The sequence below is a fragment of the Lepidothrix coronata genome, unplaced genomic scaffold (genome assembly GCF_001604755.1).
Source record: "Lepidothrix coronata isolate B3197 unplaced genomic scaffold, Lepidothrix_coronata-1.0 Scaffold26, whole genome shotgun sequence".
Lineage (NCBI taxonomy): Eukaryota > Metazoa > Chordata > Aves > Passeriformes > Pipridae > Lepidothrix > Lepidothrix coronata.
The window spans coordinates 1127475-1155343 of record NW_016690206.1 but is presented as its reverse complement, the minus strand read 5'-3'; the positions used below and the strand labels follow the sequence as shown (position 1 = coordinate 1155343).

The 27869-nt window shown below is 34.8% G+C and overlaps 1 protein-coding gene across 8 annotated transcripts in view; it reads left to right on the top strand.

The window, feature by feature from the left end:
- The window catches only part of CDH18 (cadherin 18), a 486743-nt gene that overhangs the window by 264631 nt on the left and 194243 nt on the right, over nt 1–27869 (top strand). For 7 of the 8 annotated variants that reach the window (XM_017809411.1, XM_017809412.1, XM_017809409.1 and 4 more), the window contains one exon: nt 2533–2631. The exons of the other annotated variant lie outside the window; for it this stretch is intronic. The gene's annotated coding sequence lies outside the window, so the exon portion shown is untranslated. The remainder of the gene's footprint in view (nt 1–2532; nt 2632–27869) is intronic. 8 annotated transcript variants of the gene reach the window in all.

Below are 27869 nucleotides of genomic sequence, written 5' to 3'. Positions count from 1 at the left end.
GCTTCCTGATGGCTGGGCACAGCAGTAGGGTTGGGGCAGGGGATTCTTCTCTTCCATTGTGGTGGGACAGCTGTGCCCTTCTTGCGGTGCTCCAAAACAAGGAGATCAAGAAAATGCAGTGGTGAGTGGAAAGCCCCTGAGGTTCTGGAGGATTGCCAGGAGACAAGAGAGGGTATCACAAGGAGCTGGTTGCAGGAGCAGTAGAGGAATCAGAGCCAGGCTCCCCTGGGAGGTGCACAGCAACAGGGCAGGAGACACTGACCACAAGTGGTGGTGAAGACGACTGCCATGGGATTTGAAGAGGCAATTTTTCACAGGCAGCAAGGTTAAACACTGAGACAAGTTGCTTAGAGAGGGACCTCTAGCCTGGGGGTTTTTAAAACTCATCTGGACAAGGCCCTAAATCAACCCAGACAAACTTAGAAGGTAGCCATGCTTTGGGGAGGAGACTGGAATAGATGATCTCCAAAAGTTCCTTTCAACACGCGATTTTGCTTTTATTACCCAGTGTGCAGTCTTGTTTGCAGTAAGTGTTTACTTAATCATTTTCTATTTTTAAAAAATAGCAAAGTGTAGAGTCCTGTGAAGCTATGCGGTGATTTCACAGGGATCAAATTCAGATCTAAGTCTTCAACACTGTAGTTTTTTAAGTCCTGACTCGGGAATGTATTTCATCTAAGTGCTCATTTCTAGTAACTTTGGATGTGAATGTCCACTTCAAACTTCAGTTATTGGAGAAAGCGGGTTATTGAGACAGACTCATTTTTAGAGGATACTTTTTTTACCTGCACTGATTACTAAGCCAAGTCCCCTTCTTCCAGAAATGTGTATTTTTGAAAAGAGTTAAAAGTATTTATGGAGTGGTAAGAGCACTTGGAGCAAATTCAGGACTTGGAGCATGAAAAGTATAAATAGGACTTGTTTGTCATAATGGTAAGAGCAGAACTGATTTATAGACTTTGACATCTTTAAGGCCAAAGGAAAAGATAAACCTGTGAAGGTGAAACAAAATGTTTATATTGTCTTGGGGTAAGATACAGAAAATAGAGTGATTACCAGGAAGACTAAAGATTTGTTTGGCACTGGAGTAGTACTTGAAGGAAAGGAGTTGAAGCTCATGAAGGAAAATCACTCAGAGGTACAACAGAGCATTCTAGAAAATAATAATGACAGAAAGCTTCTTTGTGTGCTTAAAATATTAATTTATAAGATAACCCTCTTATTTAGTAGAGCAGAATTAAAAGTCCTTCTTCTGATTCCTCTGAGTTTAGAATTAGTTTTTCCCCTTGAGCACCATGCCAGTACAATTAAGAGAGTTAATGTACAGCATGGCCTGGCAGAAAGTACTAATTTGTAGTGCTTTTCTCAATGTGTTGGGGCCTAGCTGGCATTAAGCAAAGGGAAGCACCAACCGTCCTAAGGGACTGACTCTACTGCTTCATTTCTGAGTATGTTTAATATTTTTCTAATTTCTAGTGCAGTTGCATTTGATAATCCTAAGTAAATGTTACATGTGTAGTGCATTGCGCAACCTTTGGAGAAATCTCAAACAACCTTATTATATCTCTCCTGAGAATATGCTAAATAATGTGGAGAAAATAAGTTTCTTGCAGATGGACACAGAAAACAATGCAGACATTGCATTGAGCAAGATACCATCTTAGTCATTATTTGCCTTCTTTTACAAAAAGAATAATACCATGTTGTATGTTTGTCTGCATTAAGTTCTACAGTAGTGTGTTTTTGAAACAAAAGTATTTTTAAATTGTTCTGTTAAGTTGATTTTATCCTTTAGTTTTAATGGTTTAGATTTTTTTGTCTGGAATGCGAGATCTATTCATTGGCAAGTTGCAGCTCAATATCAGCTTAGTAAGATTCCTATCTGTTACGATTTGCATGGACTACAATATTTCATTTTCTTTCAAATACTATTGAATGTGTTAGCTGGCACCTGATAGAATCATAATTGAGTTCAACTGCCAGCTCTGGCCAGCTACTTCAAAATAATCAAATGTTTCTATTTCTTGGAAGTGGCACATATATTGTATCATTTTTGCTATTGTAGTGCCTCTTAGAAACACCTAACTTTTTTCCTACTTCTTTGAATGAGAAAGGTAATTTAGATTTTATTTTTTCTTTCCAGCATAGAAATCAAATTAGAGTGTGTTTTATTCAGGCAGAAATTATAAAAGTACTACTTCACTCTTCCCTTTTCTTTCTTTTCCAATGAAGCAGTGTGTCATCTTTCTGAATGTGTTACAGCTTGCTGACCAAGGAGAAAGTAAACATGGCATCTCTCTTCTCTTTATTAATGACTGCCTGTCTTTTTTTATAATTTGAAGGGTTAAGGATGCTGAGTAAGCATTGCAGTAACATTGCTTTACAAGTACCTTTGATATTCCCATCTGAAATTTATGATCTCTTCTACAGGACCAAAACTACAAAAATTTCCTAGTCCAGTTTCTGAAAAGGAACTACATTAAATGAATATTTCCAAGGCTATCTCAGTAAAATCTTCTTTTTCATTTCTAGGTGTTGTGAAATGAGCAGAGAATAAATTTTATTTGAAGTAAGCAGAGAGGAGAAGCACATCATTTTGGCTACACTGCGTGTCTGGAACCCAAGAAGGAGGTGAACTCGCTATTTCCTTACTTTTTGCAACAGAGTAATTTTTAGCTGGGTAGCAGGCAACATTCACTTGCCTTTAAGGATTGGGCTTGGTTAGAAGGTATCCAAAGGGGTTGAACCACTGCCTGACTTTTACCACTGTGACTGTGCAACGTGGCAACAAATGGGCTCATAGAGACGGGCTATTACGTGTACCCAACTCTTAAGCTTTGGAGCCGGCTGGTGTGGTCGTAAGATGACCAAGAAAGGAGAAGGATCAGGAAGCTCCAATGTAAAATTATCTGGACTGTGTCCTTCACTCAGTTGCACAGTGAATTTTAAACGGTGCTGGGTTAAGTAGACACTTCACATCAGCTTCTTCCTTATATGAATGTGGCTACTCCTGGAATAAGTTTTATATTGCAAGGATATAGTTTTATCACATGCTTCCACTTGCCCAGTGAGAATTGTCATGGTCTCATATTTTTATCGGTTTTGGTTATTCCATTAATGCAAGCTGTCATATAAAGCTGAGGAGTTTGTTCTCTTTTTTTTTTTCTTTTTTTTTTAATTCCATAAGACAGAATTGGTTTTTTTTCAAAGCCATTGACAGCCTCTAAAAGAGTATAGTATTGTGTCTGTGGTATTCTGCCACTTCTTCCTCTCATCTGTCCTCCAAAACTTTGAGGCTGTGGTCTGAACTACTGTCTTGGTTGCTGCTGAGCTTGGTGGCAAGATTACAGCTCCGAGCCTACCTCAGCAGCACTTTACCACATCCTGCTAGAAATTATTACAGCCTCCTGTCTGACAGTAGAGTTGTATCTGTAGCCTCTCCTTACCTTGTCTCTGTCAAATAAGCTGCACTTAAAAGCTAAGTTTAATCTGATACCAGACATTTTGGCTGGCACCAGGACTGGCTAGGCATGAAGTTAAACTAGCAGATTTGAGGAGGCAGCAACATGATGAGAAGAAAGATGGTAATGAGCAACTAGGGCAAGTTGTGGATGGTAACTTTTTGCTTTTTGACTTAACTCACTGTCAGCCAAAAAGATAGCTAGTAACAACTGTGTAGTTTTTAGAAGCGTGAAGAGATGGTGGAAAACTAGCAAAATTCGTGTTAGAGTTGATGATAAAAATATTTTTTTCTAGATTTTTCTTTTTTTGCTTTTTGTCTTGCTGGATATCATTTGATTGGTCCCAAATGAAAGTTTTCTTCCTTGTAACATTATATCTTTATCCCATAAGCAAGTGGGCAGTAATGTCTCAGTATGAGATTAGTTTTTATTTTAAGTTTTCAGCTTCATCTTAGAGAACTGGGGAATGAACCCTGCATAATGAACAGGTCTTCCTAAAATTAATTCTGAAAATAATGAGCCAGAAATTTTACTGATTGATGCCTGATGCAACACCAGTGAAGTCAAAACTGTTGCCTAGAATATAACTCAGAAATAGCTTGTGAAAATGTGCAGAAATTTCTCTTTGGAAGTTTTTTTAACTATTTCCAGTATTTCCTAGTATTACCTCAAATTCTGTCAAAATAATTGCCGTCAAAAGTCACTGTTGTCTCTGGAGGTCATAGTGCAGATGATGCAATTTTCATTGAGTCTAAAGACTTACTTTTTTCACCTCAAAAAATTTCTAGTCATATGTTACCCTGGAAGTTTTGAGGCGATGATCATGGTTGTTTCCAATGCTCTTGTAGTGGCAATATGGTTAAATGTTCTTTGGCAAGCATTTCAGAAATGCAGGTTTACTTAAAAAAGGGTATAAATATAGATGGACAGATGCTTGTATGTGTCTGTGTGGTTATCTGTGCTCATATGAAGGCTGACTTTCTTATAAACTCCCACAAAAAAAATGTGGAAAACAGATGCTGCGCTGTCTTTATCTCACCATATGATTGTTATTTTTAATAGTTATGTGAGTCCTTCACTAAGTTTGTATACATAGTTCCCATGCTCTAGTGGGTCTAGAGCTGACCCATTAAATAACGAAAAAGCTTTTGTAGCTAGATGTACCAATCTAGTTATTAAAGGGGGAAAAAAAGTTATGGCCTTATGACCTGCATAGTGCACTTCTGATAGAGTATTCCACTTTCATTTTTTTTTGTCAGTAGATACAGGTAACTGGTTGGAGCTGATAAAATCATAGGAGATTTCTTTCCTGGCTCAGATAAGTTTTATGCCTTAGCGCTCCTTATCTTTGCTCTCGGTTTACAGATTTTGAGAACACAGCTGTTTAGCAGTCACTGTAATCACAGAAAGTTTACTATATAGATAAAGTTTAGTTTCCTAACAGAGATTTCCTTTATAAAAGTGTTTATTGACAATACTTTTCTAGTGTTACAGACTTACTGAAAATTGTAGTGAGAGGAAAATCTAGGCATTGATCTCTACTTTCATGGTTTTTTAACTTTATGTAGCTTGTCTAATTCAGTTCCAGTGGTGGGATAACTTGGTCTGTAATGCTGGGCGTCCGGATAAACCTGCAGAGAATCAGAATTGGGTAAGCTGCTGGTGAGAAGGTAATAAAGGTTAAAAGAGCATCTAAGACTCAGTGTTGTAGCTTCTTTCCTTACAATATATGTGACACATTTGACATGAAATTGAAAGGTTCAGTTGTTAGATCTATAAAAATACCCACAAAGCATGACCAAGATAAAAGGTGCATAGAGTGGAAGGTCATATTTTCTTCTCAAATGGATGGTTCTTTGACTATAGGTGGTTTAGCAACTAAAACTCAGAGAAATAAAAATGTTTTTTTAATTTTTTTTTTCCTCCAGAGAGATCTTTTTGTTGTTATAACTTTAGAAGAAATACTTCTTTCTTTTCCTTTTCTATTATCACAGATCCTGAAGTGGCTGATTACTTTTGTTGGATAACCTTGTCTAACAAAGTAATATCTGAAGAGGTGAAACAATCCTTAAAGTAATGCCAAAGAGTGAAAAATGTCAAGATGTCAAAGATGTCTTCTGGATAGGTTAGAAGTTATTTTCAAGAGTACATATTGAAAGGGAAAGAAATTGGGTCCATTGGGCTTAACTCAAAATACAGTTTGGCTGTGAAAACTAGTAGTGCTCCATAACAGCAGGGTTTTGTCTGAGAAATACAACCAGCCATATAACAAGAGCAAGTCAGCTGGCCGTAGTTCTTATTCAGCCTTGTCATAAACAGGTTAAGTATTTTTTGTAACAAGTGCATTGTTTATAATTAATTTTAGTGTTACTGTTTTGTGGGTTTTGTTGTGTTTTGGTTTTATTTGAAACAGTAAAACCCAAAAAAGAAACTGGAGTTGCTGAGCATACTGCCCTGTCTCAGGGTTGCAGATTTTCCTGAGTAGGGATCTCTAGCCCACTCTCTAGAGCTTTCAAAGGTAAAAGACTTCACATAGACTGTTTTCAAAGCTTGTATGAAAACATTAGTAGAGGGAAAAAAGTCTTCCAGTGATCATTAAGAGTCTACTTTTGTATGTGCAAAACTTTCAACAACATGTAGGAACATTCAGGACGTAGGAAGAGGTTTTAAGGTTTTTACATTTCTGTAGAAACTTTGAATGTTTAAATAAATATCCACTTCCTCAGACACATTTTTATGTTCAAAGTCGACAAGAAGAAGGAATGTGACTCATTATACTAGGGCATATATTGTATTGGGTTCACTTCAATAGTTCTGGTAAGTAGGATATTTTGAAGAAAAACTAATGTCTTGATTAAGGAAATTCAAATTCCCCAAATTCTTGAAACCCATATAAGGAGCAAAAAAAGAGAAATATGTCTCAAAATCTGAAAGTAACTAATAATTTAGAAGAATTTTACTGTTTAGGCCATTAATTTAGTATGAATTATAATGTATCAGTAACAGCAGATAAGTAATCAAAGAAAGAAAGGGAGGAAAAAGGGCCTCAGTGTATTCTCTCACTGCTGTATAAAAGCAGTTTAATACATGGAAGAATTCTTTTTAGTAGTATTTTAAATTCAGTAATTATCTTGGAGTGTGGCTGCTGTGTATAGCTATTTTTTATTTATTTTGTTTTAATAATAAATGCAAAAATAGCCTATGTTATAGGGAATAAATTTTTGGTATGGTATTGTAGTATTTTAGTTAAAATTTTGGAGTAGACCTAAGGGCTTGCTCTGCAAAACATTTTCCAGGAAAAAATCAAGTATAATTTGCTTTCTCATAACTTCACAAAAGACTTCTTGCATTTAACAAAAGCAAACCCCCCCCAAAAAAACCCCAAAGTATCCAATCCAATAGTAACTCTTGATGATTTCAAAAAAATAAAAAGCAATTAATATTAGTGATAAATTATCTGATTACATATTTCACTATTACAAGGATAATTCTTCAATTAAATATCTCCTTCTTTATTGTGCTGATTAGTCAGGTCATTGCATTGTTACAAATGAGAGGATCTAGAACTGGAAGATTTAACCCAATTGTATGATAATTTTTTTCAAAATTCTTCAAATTATACATTCAAGTAACTAGTACCCATCACTGTTTTAAAGTTTTACAAAATTTCTCATTAGAAAAGTAAATAAAAGTAAGTTTTAATTCTAAACGGGGTGGATACTTCTAAATAAGGAATTTCACCTTTTTTTGTAGAATGCAACATTTTGATTTGCAATTCAGAGGTGTATTTTATTTCATAGTTATATAGTCAATAGATCGTAGCTTATGGGTTAAAAAGATCACTTGTGAATTATGTTGGCTGCAAACATTTTTATAGATTTTTAATTTCTTATAGATTTTTTCCATTCTATGAGAGGAAGAGAAAAAACTGATGCATATAAAGATGACTGTGTTTCAGATGAGCCTGAGATATAGGTGGCAAACAGGTCTCTCAGCTGTTGGTGTCATGCTGCTGTGATGCAATTTAGTAGCATATGTCAACACTTCCGTAATATTATGCAGTGTTTATTCATTGTATGGATTTACTTTGGTACATAAATGAACAGAATACAGGAAAAAAAGCAGTCAGCATTTATATAATGAAGTTTTTCAGATGTTTGATACACACTACAGTGAATTGCCATGGTTTATGATGTTTTCTATCTCTCTGCTTGAATATGGCATAAATACAGTTCTTTTGGATTACATGCAGTATAACCAAAGACAGATCATTTCAAAATGCACCTTGCTCTCATTTTCTGAGAGTGAGAAATATTTTATATCTTGAGGTGATTTAATAGTTGACATTAGGGAAGGATGTCTACCTAAATTCAATCTGGTGGCTTTTAACTACTTATGTGATTTGCTAGTATGTTCTTACCTAACTTGTAAAACGCATACCAGATTCAAAGTTGACTGTGACTTCTCAAAAGGATAATGATGTGTTCACATTTCTAAAACCTGTGCTTCTTAAAAGTTGAAAATAGTATCGTTTTGGGTTTAGATTTCGTGTGTGTATGAACTGCAAGATGATTTTACATTGTTCATTCATTTCACAGTAAAAAAGTATATTTTAATGTACAAACCAAAATTAGAGTTTTGTGCTTTGAGGCCAGTTTGTGCAAAATGATGCAGTCATGTATCCAACATTCAGAGTCATCTCTGGTAACAACTTTACATTTGTTTACATGTTTTGGTTTCTGCAGCTCATTTTATTATGCCATAAATATTTTCTTTTTTTTAATACAATTTATATTCTCCTCATTGTCCAATTATCTTACATATTGTCAGCAAGGTTTTTTACTTACGACTTATTAGGATGACAGACCAGTAAAGTGCATAGATTTTCTCGGCCCCATTGATTGCTGGTGCTGAAGAACAATCTAGTCTGTGTATATGGGATGTATTTTCCGTATATATATAGTAAATCTTTTTTTGGCAAATACCATATGGAAAGGTGTTGACATTTCATGTCATTCTTTATCTGTTTTTGTCACAAAATGGTGTTTGAGATGCAGTGTTTCTGCACACATAAAAGGACAGAAAACAAGCACATAACTTTCACTACTCTGACAATTCAGCAAGTGCCCACTTATGCAAGTGGTAACCTAAGCTGTCTGTTTTACTTGATTTATTCTTTTTCCCCAGCAAAGAACAAAAACTGGTGAGGTTTGAAGTGGCTTTATAGTGAAACTACAGAAACATAAAGCTTTTATTACAGATTCACATGCTTAAAAATGTAGTTATAGGAATTACATGGATTTTTTTTTTTGTCCCTCGTGTCTAGTAAATATGTAATTAAAAACACTGAATATGCTTATGATCAGAAATGTCTGGGATGGCTGGATTTATCCAGTTCAATCATAAAAAATTTTCACAGAATCTTGAATCAACTTCTGAACCTCTTGGCTTTTTTTGATTGGTACAGTAAAATAGTGTTAAATTCTGTCAAAAACTGCAGGAATTTCATATCTGGAAATGTTGATTTACAGAGACATTTATGCTAAAAAATGTTTTTTGTCACAAAATATCTCAGACATATCTAGCCACAATTCTCACCATCTTCACTGCTCACCCACTTTTTTGAAATATTTTCCTCTTTTGTTGTATCACTTACACTCACTGCCCAAACTGTAACTCAGACTTTATAGTCATCTAATAAAAATGTAACCTTGGTGTTCCTCTGGAGAAGTAGGAGAAGAGCTGCAAGTGTGAGCCTGAAATCTAGGAGGTGGGATAATATAGGGAAATTTTTAAGTCAGATTCTCAAATCTACAGATTCCTTAAGGCTGCAGGCTTTACTTTACCTCAGGAATGTTTGTCTGAAGAGCCAGGCTGATCAGAATAGTTATTCCTTTCCTGTTAGGCTGGAATACTATAAATTAGCCTTAGTGTAACTGTTCCATAATGTCTAACAGGCTAATTATTCCAAATGTATGAGCTAATTAATTGCCTGGAGCTCATAGTGAGGAGCTGTTGTTCATGATTTCTTTATCTGTGGTACAGTTAAGTATTGTGCAGAAGTATACTTCTAAAACCTTGTCTGTGAGGCTTGAAAGACTTCTGATGTGCCAACAAAGCTTAGAGAAGTCTCACCTGGATTCTCATAATACTGAAGAAATTTTAAGACTATTCTCTTTTACTGTGTTGCATATTCCTAATAATTGGATCACTATTGCTTAGAGATCTGTAAAGATGTCATTTAAGAAGTAGAAAACTCAAACAGCAGAAAAACTTGCATTCATGCACTGTTGCATCTACACTTCTGTAGGCGGATGCTAAACTGACCAAAAAATGAACTTTTTTTTTTTTTTAATCTTTTACCTTGTGACTGTTAGTATTGTCTTTCATATATTATTTGCACTATGATACCACCTATAGGCCCTTGTTAATATAATGCATGGAGATGATTAATGCGCTGGTATTGGGTATGTGGTTGTCTAGAAACACCTTTACATATATTTGGTAGAAGACCTTTGAAAACTAGGGAGTTCAGAATCACGTGGATTGGAGAGGACCTCTTGAGTTCATCCAGTCTGCTCTCCCAGCTCAAGCATGGTCAGCTACAGCAGCTTGCCCAGAAACATGACCAACTGTGTGTTGAATTTTTCTACCGATGAATGCTTTACAACCTCACTGGACAACCTGAGTTAGTGGGTTACTGAAGTAAAGATGTGTTTTCTTGTGTTCATTTGGAATTTCCTGTGTTTCAGTTTATGCCTGTTGCCCATTGTCCTGTCACTAGGCAGCACTGGGAAGAGTCTTCTTCCCTTTTATTCAATCTCTCCCTTCAGGTAGTTATACATATTGGTAAAATCCCCTCTGACAATTCTCATCTCCAGGCTTAACAGTTCCAGTTCTCTCAGCTTTTCCAGTCTCTTCGTCATCTCCTTGGTCCTTTGTTAGACTCTCTCCAGTATGTATGACTCTCTCCTGGGCTCTCGTACTGGAGAGCCCAGAACTGGACCCAGGACTCCAGGTGTGGCCTCATCAGTGTTGTGCAGAGAGAAAATATCACGTCCTTCGACATTACTGGCAACACAGTGACATAGCAGTGAGAGGGTTGTGGCATTACAGAGTTATGTTTTTCAATAGAACTTTAAATATAACAAAGATGGAAATGTCTGTACACAGATGTCACTATGTTTTCAAAGTCAAGAGAAATCAATATTTAGTAATTTGAACTCAATCAGTTAAATTTTTCATGCTGGGGAGCCCATAACTCAGTAAATATGTTTTTAATGGAGCTAAGAAATAAGATAATTTATTTTATAAAGCTGTGAGATACACAATTTAGAATTAATTCATACAAAATTCCTAGCAGAATTTTGCAGTCTAAGTAAGTTTATAGGTAATTCGATCTCACACTGTCCTAGTATTGAGACTAATGAATGGCTTATGGTGTCAATATACATAAACAACCACATTACTGCTAATAAGATCTCTGAAAGCTTCCAACATATCCTTTGGAAAATGACTTATGGAAAGGCATGTAGTGGCTTCTTGATACTTAAATTTCTGTGTGCCACATTGAATCATTCATTAGCTTTTCTGCTGCTATGAAGATAAAATGCAATTTAGAAGTTAAAATTTCATTCATTTCCACTTGTGGATGCTTTCAATTGGCCTTGATATTATTGTCAAAATTGCAGTGCACAGCTCAAAAAAATCAAAGTTTTAATTCTTCTGGGTTTGAAAGAAAATTTATGAGTGAGACCAAATCCCCATTGTAACTTGTGGAAAACAAGTGATTGCTAATGGAATCAGGAGTAACAGAAAATAAAACATATTTTTCAGCATGATCCATAATGGTATCATTTTTAGCAGGGCAGTGAAAGAAAAATCTAAGTGAAAGGAAAGGAATAGGCTTCCTTTCTTTGATCTAGCAAGGGCTGGGAGTGCGAGAGAAGGGATGACCACATAGACAGGGCTTGCGTATCTTTGTAATACTTGGAAGGGAGAATTAGCTGAGATGATGGTGCAAAATTATTTACATTTTTCTTTTTATTTCATAAAAAATCTTTGTTTTCTTGCCTCTGGTCACGGATGGTACATGTGTAACTTCTGAGAGACAAGCTTGAAAGTTCAAAGTGTCATTTATGCTGAAAAAGAGCTTCAAGATCATTGAGTCCAACTATTACCCTAACACTGCTAAGTCCACCATTAAACCATGTCCATGAGAGTCACATCTATGGGTCTTTTAAGTGCCTCCAGGGATGATGACTCCACCACTTCCCTTGACAGCCTAATGTCTGACAACCCTTTCAGTGACAAAATTTTTTCCTAATATCCAATGTAAACCACCCCCTGGTGCAACCTGAGACTGTTTCCTCTTGTCCTATCATTTGTTACCTTTGAAAAGAGACTGGCGAGTTATGGAAAGACTGAGCATGTATTGAACAATATGTGGAGTCTATGCTATTGTGTGGTACTGGGCTACTATTGAGGAGGAGATAGTGGATTGTATCTTAATGAAAATAATTTACACCTTTTCAAAGCTGCTATTTTCCATTTGCTCTATCTGCTATGTTTGGGAAAAGGGTTTTATTTTGTGTCCTGTGAGTCATCAGATCTAGGAAGGAAGTGATTTTCAAAAGATTTTTCACATGAAATATCCTGTTATTTGTCACATAGACTGAAGGGGTTTTTTTTTCGCCTGCAGGCTTGTGATTGTGACAGATACTGCTGTATGATAAGACATATACCACAGGCTCTCTAGCAGATGAAGTTTGCAAATTATGTCATTTTGAAGAGGTGGAAAATGATACGGTAAACTTAAAATCATTTACAGTGTGAGAGATATCCTGTTTTTTAACTGAGCTCTGCAATAGTTGCTATTTCTGCAAGTTTTTATTTATGACCCTGTACAGAGTTTATTCCAAAGAACATTGTCTCACTGAGAGTAGATAGAAAATATTGTTGAAATGGCATTTGAGAGGGAAAGGTTTAATCTATTCCTGACAACTAGTGCTACCCAAACTCCTTCAGAATCTTGGGATCCAACATATCTTTGTAGTGATAAATTTTAAAGGTTAGGCATATCCTGACACCTTTTAAAAAACCTTTTTCTTTTATAACCCCGCTTTTCTTTTTTTCCATAGCTCATAAAAATGTTATTAGACTAAAGCAGTTTGTGTAAAGTCTGTATTGGGGTTATGCATCTGAACTGTTGGACTATGACTAACTGTATAGCATTAGTTGTGTTCCTCTTTTTCTTACTCTCTGAATGTTAGTTTATGTTAGGCATACCAGGTCACACAGTTGTACAACTTTATATACATTTGAATTATGGGGAGCACCTTACATACTTAAAATCCTATATTCCTTCATAACTTCTAAATTATTTCTTTTCTATTTTTATTATCTCTTTCTTAATACAAAAAAAGTGCTGTCAGTAATAATGGTGCCATGTAAGTACAATATATTTCTCTATGTTACTCCCGAAAACCAGAAAAATGATAATCCCTTCCTACTGTGTTCTTGCATTTGTCCTAGAAATTAAAAAGCAATAGAGTTTGTCATAGTGTATTATGATAAATTTTTTGTGAGTCATCACTATGAAAGGAGACAACACTATTCAACCAATTAAATTGCCTGGAACGGAGAAACTTCTGATATCTAGTGGGTAATTATAACTTGAAATAGTGTGTACTGTTTGCTCACATGACTGTATAAAATTTATGGGGTCTGTACTGGCTAATGAACAAGATGAGAAAGATAGTAGTATCAGTTGTTTGACCATTTTGCAGTATCGAAATACAATTTCAGACATTGATTCTTCCATCAGTGGAACCTGGACTTGAATATGTATTTCCTAGATAATCCCACTTCTGAATGTCACTTATTGGAAGCAGCTTGTGTGTAATAAAGATCGTAATCAGATTCTTTACTGGATAGGAAACAGAGTGTTTTAGGTACCAGTCATCCTCGGTCTTCACTGAGTATTGCTGTGTTCGGTGATATTCTGATCACTTTGCACATGTAATGATCAGATAGTAGTTAGCTGTACACAGGAGGGTGTTTTATCATTAAGGGGAATGAATCCAAAAGACCTGTTCTTAATTTTGATTCAGCCAATGTGGCTGAATGCTTCATATGTTTGGTAGATATCTGAGCTGAGATAAATTAATACAGTTAGATTCCTGTTATGGTTTTTATTTTGAGCTTCTTCTTTAAGGAGGGGAAACATACATACAATGACACTTGGAATATGCAAGAGATACAATCTGTATTTTAGTTAAAATTACTTTTTATTGACATATGGAGATATTTCTTAACAGACATGCAAAAGTTTCAAGAAATAAAACCATTGCTAGCACTCATGGTCTAATTCAGGTATGGTCTAACACCTAATCTAATAATACATACTGTCTGTATGTGTATCTGTTATCCTTCCCTCCTCCACTGCTAACAACTTTTTAAACCATTGGCCAGTTCTTGCCAAGTTTCACAGATGGCTAGAAGCCTCAAGGATGTAAAATTTCCTATAAGTTTTACAAAAATAAGTACTGCTTCTAGGAGAAGAGCTTGCTGTGTGATAACACCTTCTACTAAATATCCCACAATCAAGAAAATACTCAAGTTATTTTGATTTAGCTGTATTATGATATAGCTATATATTTCTGGGTTTGTGGTGTCATGAAGTATGTTTCTTTCCAGGGCTGCTACAAAACAAGGTGCTAATTGCATCAGAAAGGAGCAGTCTTTAAAGTTAAAATGGTTGGAAATTAAAAGGTCTTTTATTGATACATTTTTTTTTATTCCTGCTGTAAAAATATGATTTGATTAAAATCTTGTACATTAGTTAATAATTTAATTTTTTTGCATCTTTTTAATATACTCGTGAAAAATTGTGCAAGGAATTTTTTTTCTTATTCATATTGAGACTATATGTTATTCAGTGGTATACCAGAGTGCCTCCCCAAAATGGTGAAATTATTCCTGAATTATGCTAGTACATATGAAAGGAGACTTTGTTATTTTTTTATTGGAGTTTGTTGAAAGTTCTGGGGTATTTTTTGATTATTTTCTTGATCTCTTATGTTTCTATTCAGAGATATCTGAAACTGCTATGTAGAAACTTTTAAAAATGCAATTTGCATTCAGATTTAGAAAATATAATCAAGAATCCTAAGTAAAATAATATTCTGAATAAAATACGGATAATTCAAATATAATTCTAGATGTGTAAAGTGTTTAGAACACAGCAAGAAAGTATACTTTAACTGCAGGAAAAAAATCTCAAAATTGAGCAAAAGTAGAATTTCTTTAATCTTTGACTATCAGGGGAAAGGAGTGATACTCAGGAATGTGGACACAGGAGAAGGAAGTGTCAGAATTATGACAATTTATGGACTGTTTTAAATAAGAATTTTAGAACCTTATGGCAAATGTTAGGGAAATATTATTTACATCATGTGAAACAGCAGTTTGATATCAAATATCTATTCATAACTGTTCATAATTCAGAGGTATTACTTTAAAAATTTGATTTTTTTTTCTTAGATACAGACAAAATGTGTGCCGTTCAATACAGTGAACTGTAAATATTCTGTCTTTATATAGGCAAGATTTACTTAACAATGTCTCGATAGCATTCAGCACATAGCACTGTCACCAAAACATACCAATGGAAAATTCTTCTGATAGTCACTTCCTAAAAACCAAATGTGGGTGACCCAAAATTATAAAAAACTTAGTTTAAGTAGTAGTTTGTTCAACACTGGAGTGATAGGTGATCTTTAAGCAGAAGATGGAGGACTCTGCACACTATGAAACTGTGGTTCACAGACTGATTGACAAGTAAAGAAAGACTCAGATACCAGAATCAAGCTCTGACAACAATCTTATTCTGGATATAGGATAAAAATGAATATATTTTGTGTGAGAATGCATAGAGAGTGAATATATAGATATTTTTTTATGTCTGAACACAAGCACTGGTGAAAATAGAAGAAAACCAGACTCAAAGAGCTAGAATTTTGTCCTAAAAAGACACTGATTTAGGATTATTTCGATGTATAAACGTTTCCAAGGCATATATTCGAATTTGGTTTTATAGGGAAGAGTATCAAACCTTGAAGAAATTTGAAGCTCTGACGTGATAATTTAGAGTAATTAAGCTACTTTGTTTTTGAAAACATGACTTAAGGATCTAGATAGCTTTGACATGTTAAAAAAACCTTCCACCATTATTGTTACTCCATTTCGTTTACGTGACGTAAACAAGATAAACACTACTTTTCTTGTGTTTTTTTTCTTTGTCTTCCTCACTAGGGGAGGAGTTTGAAAGTTTCCTGTCTAATGGAAACTTTCATGATTATTTGTTATTTTGTACTTAAACTGTATAACTGGGAAACAGGTGAAATTTTAAATTTTTCTGTGAATGACCCATTGGTGACGATTCTGCTGTAACTAGTTTCAATAAGCTAGCATTTGCTCTAAGCCAGAAGACGAACATGATGCTTATTTTGTATGTTAAGTACCTGGAAACTTTTTCATTCTGAATTTTACTGTACTTGACAACAATTACTTCTTTCTTTGGTCATAAGTTGTCTGTGTTTTCAAGGAAGCAGAAATCTTGGATGAAAAGTATCCTTGTGATCAAATATTTTACTTCTACATTTTAGGAGTTGCTTTTCATTAAAATTTTAATGGAGTATCTTGACTATATGTTTGCAGAATGATATCACTTCAGTCTCAATGGAAACGGAAAAACCGTCTGCTTTCTTTTCAAACCTTGAACTGTGTTATTTGGTAAATAAAAAAAGAATCATCTGGTAAAAACATTTTAGCATCTGAGAATATTGATTCAACAGCAATTTTTGAGTCATCTATTCTATTCAAATGTATCAGCATTGGTTATTCAGGAGGTTTCTATAAATAATTAAGATGTTATAACTACATAAATAAAAAACTATTGCCACATGAAAATATCTTGCTTCTTACTCGTGTTAAATAATACTCTTTCCAAAAGTATTTAGTAAAAATGTGTCTGGAAAAAAACAACCTAAGGTCTTGAGAGTACAAAATTTTATCAATTGCATGAGGCATTTTAGAGAAGGAAATATAAGTTTTTTAAACCATTGTATTTCACAGAATCATATAATATCCTGAGTTGGAAGAGACTCATGAGGATCATCAAGTCCAAATCCTGACTCCACACAGGGCAGCCTAAAACTTAAACCATATATCTAAGAGCTTGGTCCCAAATGTTTCTTGAACGCTGACATGCCATGACTGCTTCCCTTGGGAAGTTTGTTCCAGTGCTTAACCACTATCTCAGTGAAGAACTTTTTCCTAATATCCAATCTGAACATCCCCTGATACAGTTTTAAGCCATTCCCTTGCATCCTGTCACCAGACACCAGAGAGATCAGCAACTCCCACTCCATTCTCCCTCATGGGGAAGTTGTAAGCAGCAAAGAGAGCACGCCTCACTCTCTCTTTCTCTCTGTAAGAGTACAGCTGGTGTCACAAATCATGCCCTCTACACCTTTCACCATCTTTATTGCCTTCCTTTGAGCAGATTCTCATATTTTTATATGCTTCTGATATTGTGGAGCCCTGAACTGCGCACAGTACTCCAGGAGATGTCACACCAGCCAGAGCAGAGCAGGACAACCACTTCTTTCAGCTGGTTGGCTATACTGTGCTTAGTGCTTTCCAGGATACAGTTGACCTTTTTGGCTGTTCGTGAATGTTGTTGACTCATGTTGATCTTACTATCAACCAAAACCACCAGACCCCTTGTACGAATATTGTTCAAGCAGAGTATCTTTATTTTTTCCCCAGAATATAAACAGTGAAATTTTTCAGCTTTTCTATGAGATAAATAGGTGGATAAAGACATTGAAATTCATAACTTTTTGTCTATTGCCTATTGTTAATGCTACTCATTATGCATTAAGAGATTACTGCACTGTACAAGATGGAATAGCCTCTGCAATTGGGATCATCTGCTATAGAGGGAACAATGAGTTCTATGTAGAAAACATTGGACAGAATGTATTCATTTTCTATCAGACTTACCTTAGGAACTTGTTTTTCCATATTTACTCAGCAAGTCTCTGTATTGCTCCATATTTTACTTTTTGCTACAGAAGTAGCAATAGTGATATGTTCAAATCCATTTTTAAGCCTTTTATTACAACTTTGATTTACAAATACTGAGCTGGTGGCTGTGTAAATCTGTGGCTGCCTGTATAGTTATAGATTTTTTCTGGCTGTGGTTCTGGCTCCTTAGGAGTTGATTTACATTAAAAAGCCTTGAAAAACATGATACAAGTGTTTGGAGAGTATAAGATAAACAGAATTCTTGGTGATAGGTACATTACAACTGAAATTTTCAGTCTGTCTCAGTAGAGGCTGACTGACTTAGTGAGCTTTTGCCAGAGCACGCTGCTCTAAAAAGAGCACCTGCCCTTCTTTTGGTATATGGAGCAAGTAATTTATTCCAGCTCAGATAATTCAGCTTATTTTCTCTGCTGTTCTCTGTACAGTTACTTGCTGATATACCAAGCATAGAAGGAAGAATGCAGGTATTCACTGCATTATCTATTTACCCTGCTTGATGAGAGGAAGAATGTTTTAATAAGTTAAGGCCCTATGATTTTCCTATTTAGTTCCCTGATCTAAAAGGTACTCTGGACTTGCAAATTTGGAGATACCACATGAATAAAGATGATAGAGTGTATTCTGCAATAGAAGGGGTTTGATCTCAGTAGCCAAATCATTCACTCCTGTCTTACATGTCTGCTCTTAGGGCAGTAACAGCACTGCAGGAATGAGGGACAGATTTCTCTGAGTTTTCCTATGTAGGGATGGTCCCTACTTAAGCACAAAAAGTTAGTCCAAATCAGCTTGAAGCACAACTGAAGACTGACTATGTACCTCTGCAGTTCAGGTTTCTCAGGTTTCTCCACTAGAAGAGAGATCCTTTTCTCTCTGGTCTAGAATTTTGCCCAAGTCTTAAAAATGATCATGAATGTTAAATTATCACTTTGCTGATGTGTTTAACAGATGCATTTAAGGCATTTGAAAATTATTTAAGTATAATAAACTTGCTGTGCTTTCAATCCTTGTATTCTATGTCTCAGGAAAGAACACAGGCTGATGTAAATTATATTTTAGGTTTGCTTTGTTAGGGTCCCTGAAACAAAAGTTTTCGTGACTGTGCTTTTCATATGTATATATGTGTATAAACCACACAGCATGATAACCCGTTTGGGATTTTTGTGTATGTGTGGTTTCCCAGTCTTTCAGAATTATATCCAGCTCTCGTGAATCAAAATATTTTTTTTTCTTGAATCCACTTCCAAAATACTTTCTGGATCCTGCAGTGCTGAACTTAATACCTCACAAAGTTTAACTCCTGTTATTTAAACTACTCTCTTGTGTACCCTACACATTTGCAATGTATTACAAGGTGTTACAGGAAAGAAGTTTTAAGTAACTTCTTCCCTTGCTCAAGAAGTCATATATGTATCTGTAGCCATCATAGCTCTTATGAGCCTTGTTCTTCAGAAAACAAAGTCATTTATGCAATTCTTGGACTGTTTCTTTCTATCTATCTTTTGAAAGCTTTATAAAACTCCATATTTTTCTCTTTGCCATTATTAAAAAACCTATAGATGTACTTTACCAGATTGAATAGAAGTTGTTGATTCCTTTACAGGAAGTGAGAAATGGATGCTGGATTTGTAGTTCCACACTATGGTAAAGACAGATTAGTGAGAGCTACCTTGAAGTTCTAATGGGTAAAGAAAATGGGGTAAATAGAAACTTCTAATTTAGCAAGTGAATATGATAGCATATGTGTAAGTATTAGGCTTGTTTGAAATTTGTTTCTTGGACATGACAATAATTAGTATTCTGACAAAGAAGTTTAGGAATAGTCCTGGATATGCCATCTATGTTGTCCAACACAAGCAGATGAGACATATTGAAATAAGGAAATAGGAGAGCTCTCTCTGTCAGCCATTAATTGGAACAATGTGAAAAAAAAATAACTTGCAGAATGATTGTGATTGATAACCAATTTTCTTTTTAAAGTAGAAAAAGTAACAAACAGAACAGACTATGTAATGAACCTTCCACTTAATTGTCATGGCAAGCAATAAAAACAAATGTTTAAAAGCAGTATGTCTGCTTTGAGATACGCAATTGCAACTCGTGAGGTTTAACTTGACAGAAAGGTCAAATTCCATATTTTCCATTTAGTAAAAAAAGAAAGTAAAAGAAATCCTGATATTCTAAATATTTTTATGAACACCTTTTTCTATAAAATGCATAAATATAAATAAAGTAAAATGTTTTATTTGTGTTTCAAAACAGATATATTTCCAAACTACTTCTTGTAGTATTATCAGCATTGTAGAAAGAGAAAATTGTTCCTACTTGTATGAGGAGTTATTGTGCTTCATTCTGAAGGTTAGGGAAAAGAGGGTTCGAGGGAGAGTTTATGGTACTAGCCCTGGATTACCTGAAACATATTACCAAACACAGCAAAACAAGGACAAGTGCAAGAAGTATTTTAGCTGCATTCTTAAGATCATCAGTTCCTCTGCCTGAGTATGCAACACTCCTATCTAATTTTGAAAAGCCCCATCATGAATTTACTAATATTCTACTGAAAGACAGAGTAGCCAAGCTAACACTAAGTCAAAAATGGAATCTACAAGATGTGTCTTGTAGTGACAGTAGAAATTTTTAAGTGAAGAATGGATCTCAAGAAGGCCATATTTTTTCTGTGTGAATTTATTTTTAAATGTTATATATCGCACGAATTCATAAATATGAAAGGATAGCTTGTCATTTTCGCTTTTACCACATTGTCTCAGGCTTCTATAAGGACTGCTCATCCTTATAATATATTCACAACCTGCAGCAAATACCCCCAAATTTGCTTTTGTTGTTGTTGTTTAGGTTTTGTTTGGGGTTTTTTGTTTTGGTTTGTTGGGTTTTTTTTGTGTTTGGTTTGTCGTTATTTGGGGTTTTTTAATAGATATATTTATTTGTAAAGAGTTATGCTAGCATCTAGCTCTGCATCTTTTCTCAAATTTAAACAAAGTTACAATTTGGGTATGCATTTAGTACAGTAAGTGAAGTCTTTATAGAGCAACACATTTTTGTCCATAGCTGAGTCAATTATTTACTATGACTTTTAGTATATCATAGGAAGTGCACGGTTTTGTGCAAACATGTTTCCCTTCAAATCAGAACGGGTGAGTGGGAAGAGGCATAATGCCTTATAAAATTGCTATTTGAGAAAATGTGAAATGTATCACAGTAGTGAAATTGATTTGCCTCCTCAATAGATATACTAAATAATCTGTTATATTTTTGAGAGTGTTTTTGTGCTGCAGTTAACTGAGTACTTTGAACAAATGGCTTGTTCTTTACTGCATCTTATGTGTGAAACAATTCATGGTGACACTGACACACTTTATCTTCAGAGCCATCACAGAATATTATAATTCCTTTCCTACAACATTGTGGGAGTTGATGCATTCATTTAAGCAGAGCTAGAGCTATACCTTGTGCCAGATTACACATTTCACAATGTCAACCAAGAAGATTATTTGATAGGATGATTTTTTTTTATACTAAGAATCAGTCTAAGAACAATTTTTTTCCTTTAAGTATTCAATGCATGCCTAGTCACTAATTGTGAAGATAGAAAACAGATACCTCAAGATTCTGGCATTTCTCCAGCTTGGCCACTTATTTTGGAGCACTGAGCAGTGTGGCTGCTGATAGGATGCTCTGATTACTGTCAAAATCCCAAGCTATAACAGAGGTGCTTAACATTAATGCTAGACTCACACAAGTAAAAAGTAGATGTTTTCTTATAACCTCTCTGAAAACTACACCTTCATCAATTTTTTATGGAAGCCAATTTTATCTCTTAGCAGAGAAGTAGTATGATTAGAAACATTCTTACAATGTTACATCTCAGTTCCGATAGGAAAAAATGCTGGAACATTTCTTTTTCTAAGTTTATATATGTTAGTAAAATGTTTGCCCACATACAAACAACTAAGTAGGTGATTGTCTTTTATTTTCCTTTGATTATTCATCTCTTAAAAATAAGAGCTTTACTTTGTAGCAATAATTTTTTCTACAATGGAGTATGCATTTCCCACCTTGAATTATTACACAGCCTTTGTTCTCTTCTCTGACTTTCAATGGTCTAACAGAAAGCAACTATTTATTTTGAAAAATAATGCGCTTTCTTGTACATCACTGAAAAAATAAATATAACCCTGCTTCTAGTCTGTAACAAAAGGACTATTAGGTATTACAAGACTTCAATAAGGAAGACCCTTCCCAGCATAAGAGGTTTGAAATCTTATAGACAATGAGATATTTTTTTGTTGTTATTTAATATTGCTGATTTCTTCTTTTTATTATCTTTTTTCAATGCTGTACTCTGCAATTTCATGACTTTTGATGATCAAAACTTGGGAAAAGATTGTTTTAGAAGAAATTGAAAACTTCTGGAAAATGTTGTTTCAAATAATTGAAATCGTTAAATGATTGATTTTTTTTTCTTAGACTATGATGAATAAAATAAATTTCCAAATATTTTTGACAAAAATATTTGAAAATAAAAAGATAACATGTTTGTTTTTATAATGTAGATGTATGCAACAGTGATTTTCTATGGAATTTAAGCATTCTACAGCAAAAACATTCTAACCTGTTTTAGTCAATGGCTATGTGAGTAGAAAACAGAAGGAGTTTTGTGACTTAGAACCCATTCTCTGGAGTAATTTTTTTTTGAATGTGGTGGGAGTTACCCTTATCCTTGGCAAAATACATAGGGTCCTGCTCATGACTTTACTTTGGCAATCACTCTGTGGTTATTTAAGCTGCTTATGCTCAACATCTTGAAACACAGAATGGAATAAAATTTATTTCATTGCTAGTATAGCAACCTTAAAAATTATTAGCCTATTTAAAAACTTTTCAGCTTGATGGTATTCCATGTGAATACTTAATAATTACATAGGAAAAAAAATATTAGCATGAAAAAATTGAGAATCCAGGACAATTGAAGAGGAAACTAAAATCCCTTAATTTTACAGAGTTTCACAGGTATAGAAACCAAATTGTTTTAAACTTTGCCTTCATAAAGACTCAGTGCTAAAATCTGTATTTTTATTCTTAGTAAATATTGCAAAGATGAACATACTGGAAAGATAAAACCACCAATGATATAAGCATGTGCATTCCTTAGATTTTCCTTTTTTTCATTCCTTCTAAAAATAGTATTCTTTAATTTTAGAATAGTGTTGAAGTAGAATTAAGGATTAAGACAATTGAAAGGGTGGGTTTGAAAACAGAAACAGTTTATTATCTTGTAAGGTAGGTATGTTCTCTGTTTTATGTAGCAGTGCTTTGAGCTTCACTTCTGGATTTTGTATGTCCTTATAATTTGAATTGAATCAGAAATATTTCAAGGCAGATAAGAGTGAAAGGGAAGGTACAATACAATAAAAAAATCACAAATTATTGTTAGATGATGTTTGTGTGTGCAAAAATTCTATGTATACTGCAGAGTTATATTTTAAGTTCTTTTCAATTCAGGGAACCACAAGAGTAAATATTATAGACTAATATTTGCAGATGACAGAATAGCTGAATTAAAATATTTTCTTCAGCCAAGAACTGAAATTCCATCTGCTCAGCTCAATTTCATGCAAGCGCTCTGAGCTCCTTAGAGTTAGCTTAATTGAACAATTTTTTCTTTTTTTTTAAAATCAGACATAGTGTGACAAAGCTGTTGCAGGACCTATTATAGAATAAAACATCTAGGCAGATTGCCTTTTTAGTTAACAGGCAGAGAACCTTTGACTATGTTGTGTTTTGAGTTTTACTTGCAAAATGGCTCCTTTTCCTCTGTCAACCAAGAGTAGTTTCCAAATTTTCTGGCGCCAACAGGCAGTCAGCCATGATTGCTGGCATCATAGGCACAGCTGCCTTTACCCTAGACCCTTGAGGAACCGTATAACACATGATTTTTTTTGCAGATATGGAGTTTTACCCTTGTCTTCCGTCCCTCCAATCCCTATCCCCTCCCCAGACCTCTTGGAGGTGTGGGCATGACTGGAAGAGAAAGCAGGGATTTTACCTGTGCAAAATCTCAAAAACTATCCTTGTTATAGCCAAGAAATGTGTAGGACTTCAATGGCTATTTGCAGTTACAGTATATTTTCTGAATTTCAAAAAAAGTTTTCTTTGACAGTCATTGGCACAAGTTTGGGAGTCCTCTTTATCTGCATGCCTTTTTTTCTCTGATGAATCAGAGTTTATGAACCAAGTCACTTATTTTGTTCTGACGTGTGTTTTATGCTCCATTTATTTAAAAGCTGTGAGCTATTTCTTCAGAATTTGTTTGAGAAGAAAAAAAAAAAATCTTGCAGGAAACAGGGATGTAAACCTAATGTTATTGAAGTCAATCATAGAAATCAAACTGATTACAGCATGACAAGCATTTGCTCCTGGTTTTCTCCATCAACTCATAAAATTCAAATTAATTCATTTTTTCTCTTTTATAACATATTTATTATAATATTCATAGAAATATCTTGAGTGCCTTGGGAGATTTTTTGCACATAAAAAAGATGACAGAAGATCCTTCCTAAATCATACTAATCATAATGCTTAGGCATACACGTACCCTGTAAACTAGCTGTCCCAAAAAGTCTTTTTTCCCCTGTATTGCAGCCACCAAACCCCCAGCTGTTACCTTGGCTTCTCTGTGATTGCTCTTCCTCTTCAGTAAAGAGAGATGCTTGTTTCTTTTGGGAGTTCCATCACAGTAATTCTATTTAAACTATTTTGACATAATTGATTGTCCAGAGTTTGCAGTTCCACAACTGCATCCAAGACACTATGGAAATGATGGAGATATTCAAGAACTGTTTGAACACAGTCCTGTGCCATGTGCTCTAGGATGACTCTCCTTGAGCAGAGAGGTTGGACCAGATGATCCACTGTGGTCTCTTTCAAACTTACCTATTCTGTGATTCTGTGATACTGAGGCATGAAGAGGCTTATTGATCTCTTGTAGGAGCCCGAGTCTCACAGACCCTTATTTATTACCATATTTTCCATTCTTCCTGTGCTGCTATTTACATAACTATAGACAAACTGTAATGCATATTTGTGAACAGAGAAAGCCAAAGGATTAGTTGCTTCCTACAAGATTATTTTATTGTACTTTATATTTATTATTTGAAGAAGTGAAAATCAAAAAACTCAAACCCTTCAACACACAAAGTCATAAGAGATGTTTTTATAGGATGTGGTTAACACCTATCCATTTGTCATAAGGCCATTGTAAGCTATTTACTGATCCTATGCTTGAATTTGTTTACTTCATTTACATTTAACACATGAAAGGTTTTTTTGAATGACTTGAGGAGAAGACCTTGATTTATACTTGTATGAAAAGGATCCTAAGTTTTTGATTCTCTTAAAATATTAAGTCATGAGAAAGAAACCGAAACCCAACTAAACCAGAACAAAAACTCAAGGAAAAAAGAATTGAACTTATAATAATAATAGTATTTCAAAGGCCTTTAAATTTCAAACTAATGTGAAAACAGCTGGTATTGTTTTGTGTAATGGAGAGAAAAGAAGAAACATGGGAAAAGTCTTCCCTGCACTTAGTATGGACTGTGTGCCTCAGACTGTGTAGAACATGCTGCCTTTGCATTAATGATTCCTACACTCTCATAGAAAGGGTCACTGCTGAAGCTGGTTAAGACTGTGTTACTCATTCAGCTTCCTGAAATGAGTAACAAAGAACAGGTTTTTAATGACATGAGGTGGATCTCAGTGGAAGGAACCACTTTTAATCCAGGGTTCTGCTTTAAAGACCTGACCCCTGGAGGAAACAGAACGAACCTTCCCTGTCCCGAATCTTCTGATGTGAAAGCTGCAGCAGGGTTCACTGTAGATCACACACTGCTGCAGTCCCAACTGAACCACTTTATCAGAACTGACTGGAAAAAGTGACTATTTTAATGTAACTTCATTTTGTTTTGAAATCTAGCTGAGATTCTTAACCAGTAACCAAGCCCTCCATCTTAAATACAGAGTGCTCCTGCATTGTCGGCTCTATTTGAGTGGAAAAAGTCAGAGAAAACCACTGAGGATAATACTCTAGGGCATAGAAAAGCATTTTATATGCAGGAATATAAATACAATCTGAAGCCAAAACCTAATTAAAATTGATGTAGAATATATCATCTATACATATAGATGGATAGAAATTTGTGCATATTTAGATATAAGTGGCTTATTAAAAAAATGTATCCTCTTTCCTTCTCTTGTGCCCTTTTTCCAGTTCAATGTCTTCTATGTTTATGTGTATATACGGTCGGGAGACAGGTGCTGCTGTTTGTAAAGAGATTCCAATTTTTGTTTAATCCAATGTTCTCTGTTCTGTGCAGCCAAATCTGAAGGACTCTTTATGTCCATTTAAGGAATCAGCCCTAATTCAAACAATAGTTGTTTATATCTATGTTTTATAAGTTTGATGAATTATTACACACATGCACGATACCTTACTTTGTCCAAATAAGCAAAAAACCCCACTCTTTTCCCTCAGTCGGTAGCATCACATTTGAGGATATTTCTCTAATAACCTCATTTCACTGCAGCTGTCACACAAATTAAAGGCATATATGCTAAATGCACATAAGAAAAGCTGCAGAGAGGGGATGGGATATCTGAAGGAGGATATTTTTGTCTTGAGCTCAGTTTTGTGATCTGGGTTTAATAGATGAACAGAAATCTATTGTGCTGTTGTATTCTCCAATGTTGTCTTGCAGCATGATTATTTGCTTTGCTGTTATGTAGACAGGTCGTAAAGAGATATCATGATGACAAAATAAATAATTTTTTCTGTTACAGGGTACAATCTGGGGGGAAAAAGTTTAAAGTAGAAAAAAATGGATTTTTTACCTCTTGAAAGAATTTTGTTGTTTTAGAGACATATATCTTGTTTCTGGAATTAGGACAGCAGTAGATTATGAACTTCAGCTGTTCTTAAAGAACACTTGAGCTCTGTTGTACCTAAACTTGCCCTTAATGGTGAGCCTTGTGGACAAGCAAAAATTTTCTAACTGATACAACTGTGATCATGCCCAAGTCTTTTCCCTGTGGAGCTTTTCTAAGTAGGGAAAATGTAATTTGTCTTTATTTATTTTTGCGTGTTTCTGTGAATATGAGACCTAAAAATCAGTATTTTTACATTTTCTTTTGATGCCTTTGTTACATCTTTTAAAAAAAGAAAAAAACAAACCACAAGGAAGTGCATGCTGGTTTAGTGAATGAGAACTTGTATTTTTATATAGGTACAATAAATTGTTAATTTTTATTTCGTAATTGAGGGTGAATCCAAAGAAGCAAATGAACAGATGCCCGAGCCTTCATAACTTGATCTCTCTGCATGGTTGTTGTATTTTGCATCTCACATTTGGGGACCTTCCTCATTATTTGAAAAATAAATATATTTCATCAAGGAATGTATGTGTGAGATAATTTTGTATCCTCCTGTGAGCTTACTATTGCACACTGCTTTCTACTGCACATTTAAAGTCATGTAAGTTATGTTCATTATAAATAGATGGGATGATCTATGGACTCTCAATAAAGTGATTGAGCTGTTTTTTTTATGGCTATGTCTTTGGCAGATACAGTAAAAAAATGCACTGATGAACATGCAAAGTAATTTTTCTTTTATTCTTGGCTACAGTGCCAGCTTTCTTCAATCTAACTTGTAGTGATCCTTCTCTCCCTAGTTCACACTTTCCACTGAAACAATCCAGCTTTCTCAGCTGTGATCTTCATCCTTCTTATCCACTAACAATGCTCCTGAAGGTGCTGGAGAATCCCTTGGAAGATCTTAATGGAGTTCATCTATTATGTATTTAGAATACAGAGTGAACTTGTCTGTTCCAAACGTTAAAACTGTGGCCACACTCACTAACTTTACTCTAGTTGTAAAGTCCAGTCCACAAATTATTTGTATGGCAGCAAGTTGCAGATCCATATACAGGGGTACTTTGTTGTCCAAGGCAAAATATAAGCAAATAGGAAGAGTATGTATAGGACTGTATGTTGCAGCCTATACAGATGAATGAACAGAAATTAAATATGGGGCAATTGTGTGAAGAACGGTGGAACTGATGTGTTCATACACTTCATATAAATATTTTTTCTCTTTTGTGGCCTTTTTCCATACTGCCACTCAGTTAGTTCCTCTTGCTTCTATTTTAAAAGATGTTTTTTTGAAAAATCATTTGGTTGGTAAGCTAGTCAGCTCCTCCTTAAAGTCTGTGAGAGAACAGC